Below are 8,061 nucleotides of genomic sequence, written 5' to 3'. Positions count from 1 at the left end.
GGGTTTCCGAGGCAGTATCACTACGGAAGTAGGATTGCCCAACCTTCCTTCCGAGGAATGGCTGGTGGGTTTGAACCACCAGCCATAAAGTAAGTGTGTGTGTGTGTGTGTGTGTGTATATATATATATATTTTAAGGCTAAATGCACAGTCATACAATAAATTTCATCTGAGTGAATTTAATCATGTATGATATGTTGTTGTTGTTAGGTGCAATCGAATTGGCTCTGACTGATAGCAACCGTATGTGCAAGAGAATGAAACACTGCCTGGTCCTGTACCAGCCTCACAATCCTTGCTATACCGGAGCCTATTGTTGCAGCAACTGTGTCGATCCATCTCATTGAGGGCCTTCCCCTGTTTCACTGACCCTCCACTTTACTAAGCATGACATCCTTCTCCAGAGACTGGTCCCTTCTGACGGCACGACCAAAGTAGGTGAGATGAAAATCTGGCCTTCCTCGCTTCCAAGGAGTATTCTGGCTGCACTTCTTCCAGGACAGATTTGTTAGATCTTCTGGCAGTCCATCAGCAAATAGCAAATGAAGATGGTCAGAATAGTATTGCTTAAGGCCTAGGAAAAATACAACCTCTCTTGCCAAGTAAAAGCTAGCTTTCTAACTGTAAATTCATCTACCTATTTAAAAAAAAAGCCTGCAAGACAATACTACCTGCCAGGGAAAGCCAGCCACAGATATTTTCCATATCTTGAAGCTAAAAATACATCCATCATAATAACAAGAAATTATGTGCTGCTTCAGATCTCTGAATCTAGATAGCAAACCAAGACTGACTTGTTACAATAGTGTTCCCTTTTGAGAACAGAAAGTAAAGTGTTATTATGCCCATTTCACAGATTAGAGAACAGAGACCAGGTAAAGTAAATGCTAGAGGCTAGATGCAAGTCAAGTTAGATGTAAACTCAAGGTTCACAGGTCTCCCACAGAATTGACCTGAGTGCCTGTCTGCATTTAGACTCCTGGCAATGGTTAAATCAAACCATATAAAATTGCTGGTATGCAATAGTTTTTGTCCACAAAATATCAACGTCATATGGCTCAACCCAATAATTTGTTTACATTTATTGTAGTCTAGTGTCTGTGTAAATCCCAAAGCAATGTATGTTAGTTATCTCATTAAAGCTCCCTCCAAAACAGGTCTTTGATAATCCTGTTTCAGCTCTTAAACAAACTGAGATTATGTGCATTATACATGGAACCACCTCCCTCTGTATTATCTACTGCTGTGTAACAAATTGCCCAAAATTTAATGGCTTAAAACAATAAACATTATCTAAAAGCTTTGAAGGGAACTCTGGTGGCGTAGTGCCTAAGGCATTTGACTGCTAACCAGAAGACTGGCGGTTCAAACCCACCAGCCACTCCTCACAAGGAAGGCTGGGCAATCTACTTCCATAGTGATACTGCCTTGGAAACCCAAGGAGGGGTCACCATGAGTCGGATCCAACTTCATGGCAATGGTTGCGGTTTGTGTGTGTGTGTGTGTGTGTGGTTCTCGTTTGCATTTTCCTGAGGACCCAAGAGCTGGAGCATCTTTCCCTGCAGCCACCCACATCTCATGTGGACTGTGTCTTATCATTGTTTGCCCGTTACTCTATTGTCTTTTCAAAAAACTGATCGTGGAGGTTCTTAATATGGTCTATAGATTTATATATTCCCCACCCCTCAAGGCTGAAGCCTACTTTTCCATTTTGTTAAAATGGTGCTTTCCAATGCTGGTTGTTTTTTTTTTTTTTAAATCAAGGTCCCAAAGTATTCCCAGTATTTTCTTATGAAAATTCCAAAGTCTTGTTTTACACATTTAAATCTCATATTCCTCTAGAATGAATTTTTGTGTATGAGATGGAGTAGGGAATCAAAATTGTTTGTATATTATATATACACACCATACATGTGTGTATGGGTATATATGTATATGTATATGCATATGAATATATGTGTGTGTGTGTGTGTATATATATACACACAATATATAAACAATTGTGTATATATATATACACACACACATATTAATATGCATATACATTCATATGCATACACACACACATATATACATATGTACGTGAATGAGAAGCCTTGGTGGTTAAAGTGCTCAGCTGCTAACGAAACCTACCAGTCGCTCTGCAGGAGAAGTGTGACAGTCTGCTTCTGTGCAGATTATAACCTTGGGAACCCTGGGGGGCTGTTCTGCTTTGTTCTATGGGGCTGCTGTTAGTCGGGATCAGTTTGACAGCTGTAGATTTGGTTTTGGTTTTATATGTATACCCACTGCCATTGACTTGATTCTAACTCATAGCGACTGCATTGGGTTTCCAAGGCTGGAAATCTTTATGGAAGGCACTGCGCCACCAGAGGTCCTGATATATATCTCTGGTGGTATACTGCCTAAGGCATTTGACTGCTAACCAGAAGGTCAGCAGTTCAAACCCACCAGCTGCTCCATGGAAGGAAGAGGGGGCAATGTGCTTCTATAAAGATTTGCCACCTGGGAAACCCCATGGGGGTCACTATGAGTCTGAATAGAATCTATGGCAGTGAGTTTGATATATGCATATAATCTAACAATATACAACATGTGTTTCCTTAACAATATAAAATTTAATATATATCATTTAGTTAACATACATATTGTTACAGAAGTTATTATATGTGATTATATGTATTAACTTATATGTTACATAGTACATGTTGACTTAGTAGGACACACACACTATGTAATTAACACACATATTATCAAGAGACTAGATAGATCCCTATCCCTGTAATAAGATACTAGGTTACTGTGTTTTTCTTTTTTCTTAGGATTGCGATAAAGGATTATGTAGGTACTGAATTAAACTGACTCTTATTGAGAGACATTTAGATTATTTTTTAGAATTTGCTATTATATGCGCTGCTTCAACAAACCTCGTACACATGTATGGTGGCACTGTGGTTAAGGCATCGGGCAGCTAACAAAGTGATTGGTAATTTGAACCTACCCGCTGCTCCACAGGAGAAAAGATGAGGCAATTTGCTTTGTAAAGATATACAGCTTTGGAAAGCCTCTGGGGGTCGCTAGGCGTTGGCATCCACTCAGTGGCAATGGTTTTTGGTTACACAACACGTTTGTGGAATTAACTCTTAGATTATAGCTGCTGGACCAAAAGTATGCACATTTAAATTAAAAACAAACCACTGCTTTCTAGCTTTTGTTTGCAGGGCATTGAGTTTATGTGATGGTGGTGGAATATTCTGGAAAGGAATAATGATAATGGTGGCACAACCTGAGCAATGTCATCAATGGCCCTGAGCTGTAAATGTGGACGTTATGATGTCGGTGAATGTCTTGGTGTGTACGTTTTCACCACAGTAAAAGAAAAAAAAAACAAAAACCTGCTTTCTACAGTGCAGTGAATTACTTAATATGCCCTTTTATCCATAGTCTTTGTGACTCCCATGTGATGAATTGGGGGAACTATGCAAATAAGGTGCTTGTGACCCACCAAGGGGATTGGACAGCTTGCTGCTAATGCAAATATTGTGTATGAAACCTATAATGGTTAAGATTATGTGTCGATTTAACCGGGTCATGGTTTTCAGTGGTTTGTGAAGTGCCTCTATGCCTGTGGTTTTGGTATCGTTTGGGAGTGATTATGTTAATGAGGCAAGATTAGGGTAGCTGTACATTGAGTCACCACCTGACTAGAGGGTGTGACTCAAGTCAGCACATTTACTGCAGTCACCACCCTTCACACCCTTGCACTGCCTTGCTCAAGTAAGGGGAGTTCCCTGGAGGGTGTGGTCTGCACCTAATATATATGAAGGCTCTGACAAAATTCTCTTTTTTAAAAAAATTTTTATTGTGATTTGTGTGAAAGTTTACAGAGAAAATTATTTTCCATACAGCAGCTCACATACACTCTGTCTCATGACATTGACTACAATTGCCCACAATGCAACAGCTCCCCTCCCACTTCCTCCCCATAGTTACGTCTTCCCTGTGTCCTTCCCGCCCATGTACTCCTGCCCCCTGAGCATACACAGCTCTTCTATTCTCCCGCAACTGATCTCTCCAAGGAGTCTATCTACCTAATATAAATGTTCACCTCATGTGCCTGTCTTTTGTTCGTCTGGAAGCCACAGGAGTGGGTTCAATTCCAGACCTGAAGGGCAGCTAGGGGCCATAGTCTCAGTGGTTCCACCAGGCTCTATCAGACCAGCAAACCTGGTCTTTTTTTTTTTTTTTTTAATGATTTTGAATTTTGTTCCACATTGTTCTCCCTCTCTATCCAGGATCTCCTACATAGATCCCCCACTGAGTGGTTGACAGTGGTAGCCAGGCACCATCTAGTTCTTCTGGTCTCAAAGTCATATAGGCTGAGGATTACATAGTGTATCAGTCCCTTGAACCAATTGTTTCCACGAATCTTTGGTTTTCTTCATTCTTCTTTGCTCCGATTGTGGAGAAACCCATTGTTGCATCTAGATGGCAGCTTGCAAGCTTTTAAGATCCCAGTTGCTACTCGCCAAAGTAGGATGTGGAAGAATGTTTTTGTGTAGTATGTTATGACAATTGAGCTTGATGTCCCCTGCCACCATGGTCCTGAGCCCACAGGTCCAACTACTCGCTCCCTCTGGGTAGCTGGCTGTGACCAAGAAGTGACTACAACCTTGTCCCTTATCAGCTCTGCTATATACCTGGACTTTCTTACAGAACATACCAATACACTTGTAGAAATATTGTCTGCCAACCCTATACATGGTCAAGGGCACATTCCCCTTTGCATAGACATACTTACTTGTTCAGCTTGTCGATGTCCCCTGCCACCATGGTCCTGAGCCCACAGGTCCAACTACTCGCTCCCTCTGGGTAGCTGGCTGTGACCAAGAAGTGACTACAACCTTGTCCCTTATCAGCTCTGCTATATACCTGGACTTTCTTACAGAACATACCAATACACTTGTAGAAATATTGTCTGCCAACCCTATACATGGTCAAGGGCACATTCCCCTTTGCATAGACATACTTACTTGTTCAGCTTGTCCACCCATCTGTCCACCTGTATATCAATGTTTGCCATCACTGACAATGCAGTACTGTATGTACAAAAGAGTTAATCTTTGTTATCTGTATCTCCCATGCACCTCTTTATGTCTTCCTCTTCCTCAGTGTCACCGTGTTGATCACTCCCATTTGGTACATTGCCCTTCCCTTCACCCAAATCAATACTTGTCTCTACCTAACAGTGTTCTCTCCCCTCCCCTCCCACCCCTTGTTGTTGTTGTTGTTGTTATGTGCTGTCGAGTCGGCCCCCCTCCCACCCCTGGTAACCAACAAAGAAAATTTCCTTACATGTAAAACCTTTCCTTGACTTTTTATGATAATGGACTAATACAATATTTGTGCTTCTGTGATTGATTTGCTTCACTCAGCATAACATCCTCCAAGTTCATCCACATTATGTGGTGTTTTGCAGATTCTACGTTATTCTTTAAGGTTGCGTAGTATTCCATTGTGTGTATGTACCATTGTTTGGTTATCCAATCCTCAGTTGATGGACACCCAGGTTGTTTCCATGTTTTGGCTACTGTAAATAGTGCTGCGATGAACATGGGTGTGCCTATATCTGTTCTTGTCCTGGCTCTCACTTCTTTAGGATATATACCTAGTAACGGGATTGCTGGGTCAAATGGTATTTTTAATTACAACTTTCTTAGGAATCACCCTGCTTTCCACAATGGTTGTACCATTTTACAGTCCCAGCAGCAGTGTATGAGAGTCCCAATCTCTCCACATCCCTGTCAGCATTTGTTATTTTCTGTCTTGTGGAACTTTGCTACTAGGGCTGGGGCAAGAAGGTGTCTCACTGTTGTTTTGATCTGCATCTCTCTAATGGCTAATGATCGTGAGCATTTCTTCATGTGCTTGTTGTCCGCCTGAATGTCCTCTTTGGGGAAGTGTCTATTCATGTCTTCTGCCCAAAATTCTCTGCTGCTCTGCTTCTTGTACCTGGCTCATCAACATGTGACCCCCAGTTCTTGGAACTCGAGCCCATTATCTGACCTGATTTGCCAGCTTCCACAGCCTTGCAAGCCACCAGCCTGTTGTCTGACCTGCCAGTTTGAATTCATGAGCTCTCGTAGCCACATGAATCAGGAGAGACTTCCAGACTGATGCCTAATTCATGGATTTGGGACTTGCCAACCCCTACAACTGTGTAAGCTATTTCCTTGACAGTTGGTGAGTTCTGTGAGATGTTGCACCAAATTACAGAATCCAAAGACAGATGGAAAGGAAAGTGCTGAGGGGAGGAGTAGTTGATGGTAGAGATGATGGTACAACGGTTTGGAAAAGCTGGACATTTGGGACGTTCTTAGCCTCTGCCTTATAGGTACCAGCTTTGTGCCTGCTGACCTTTGTACACTAAATTATTCATGAACCTCCTAAAAAAGATTGAACCATTTTACATCCCCAATGCAAAACCTGTATTAGCCCATCAAAAACAGGTCACCAGACACTCCCTGGAAATAATGAAGCATATTTCTTTGAGTCTCAGATGGAATTCCAAAAGCTGAAAGGAGATAAGTGTGTCTAAACCTGCAGGACCAGGCACACGTTGAGGTTCCTGTTCTTCTAGCTAAAAATTCTCCTCCATTTTTAGTAGCATTTATACCTATGAGGATAATTTTAGCAGGTAGTCTCACTCAGACTTATTTAAACAAACATGAAATGTTATTATTTAATGCTAGTGTGAAATAAACCCGAAAGACCAGTGTTTTTCACAGTGGAGAACTCATCGACCCCTGAGAGGGTGGTTTCTGCTTAAGAAGCACTTCATGTAAAAGTTACTTCAGGGACTGATTTTGCAGCAATGGGACAAGCAAAGGAACAGAAATGTGGGCACTGGGATCGTACAGCAGCACCTGCTTATAAGGTAATTGCTCAAGGTGACCAGGAACAGAATATTCCTTGATTTTTGCCTTGCCTTGAAATGAATGCACAAAGTGGGAAAATTCTTCTAGAGAACTTGTGGTCCCCTTGGAGACAATGTGTCCTTCATCTGAGCTTGAGAACACTCCTATGGTAGAGGCCCTGAGCTAGTGGCAAGGCTGGCTCTGTTCAGTACCCAGGAGAGTACGGGCTGTCAAAACGTCGGCTATGAGATGCTTGTCGTTCTCAGGAAGTCTACGAACACTTGGAGATGGTGGAACACCATGAAGATGAAAATAGAACAGACTCAGCCTGCCTATAAGCATGCTAGGATCCCTGATACTACAATGCTTGAGCACACGGCTGGTAATCTAAAAGTTGGCGGTTTGAACCCACAAGCAGCTCTGTGGAAGAGACCTGCCAATCTGTTGTGAAAATCACAGCCCACGAAAACTTATGGGGCAGTTCTACTTGGTCTCATGGTGTCACTGTGGGTGGAATTCACTTGATGGGACCTGACAACCTAACAAGGTGAGTAGGCTACTCAGTTCACTCACTCAGTAATGCCAGACCCTCCAGTGGTCACATCTTCAGACTGACTCTGACTCTCACACCAACTTTGTGTATAGAAACACAGTCGAGCACCAGCACCCCTAACCTGTTTCTAAGGACCAATTCTAATCGTTAAAGTCGTCTAGTCCTATGTCTTCCTGAATTATAACTACAAGAAGTGAATCTTTTTCTGATGTTATTCTTGTTTCTCACCTCTACCTGACTAACTTCAAAAACATCTTAGTTGGTGGAAGGATCCTCCATCTCCTCTAAACTTTCCCTAGTACTTTGCAGTCTGCATATGGTGCCCACTGTGTTCTTTGTAAGGTGTTCTGGTGGTGCAGTGGTTAAAGCATTTGGCTGCTAGCCACAAGGTCAATGGTTTGAAGCCACCAACTGCTCCGTGGGAGAAATATGAGGCAGTCTGCTTCTGTCAAGATTTACAGCCTCGGCATTTATGCAAAACCAACAGCCAATATTACCCGCAATGGAGAGAGACTGAAACCATTCCTCTTGAGAACAGGAACTAGACAAGGATGCCCGCTATCACCACTTCTATTCAACATTGTACTGGAAG

This window comes from Orycteropus afer, unplaced genomic scaffold (assembly GCF_000298275.1).
Source record: "Orycteropus afer afer isolate SDZICR_OR568_19922 unplaced genomic scaffold, OryAfe1.0 scaffold00048, whole genome shotgun sequence".
NCBI lineage: Eukaryota > Metazoa > Chordata > Mammalia > Tubulidentata > Orycteropodidae > Orycteropus > Orycteropus afer.
This window is presented reverse-complemented; position numbering follows the sequence as displayed.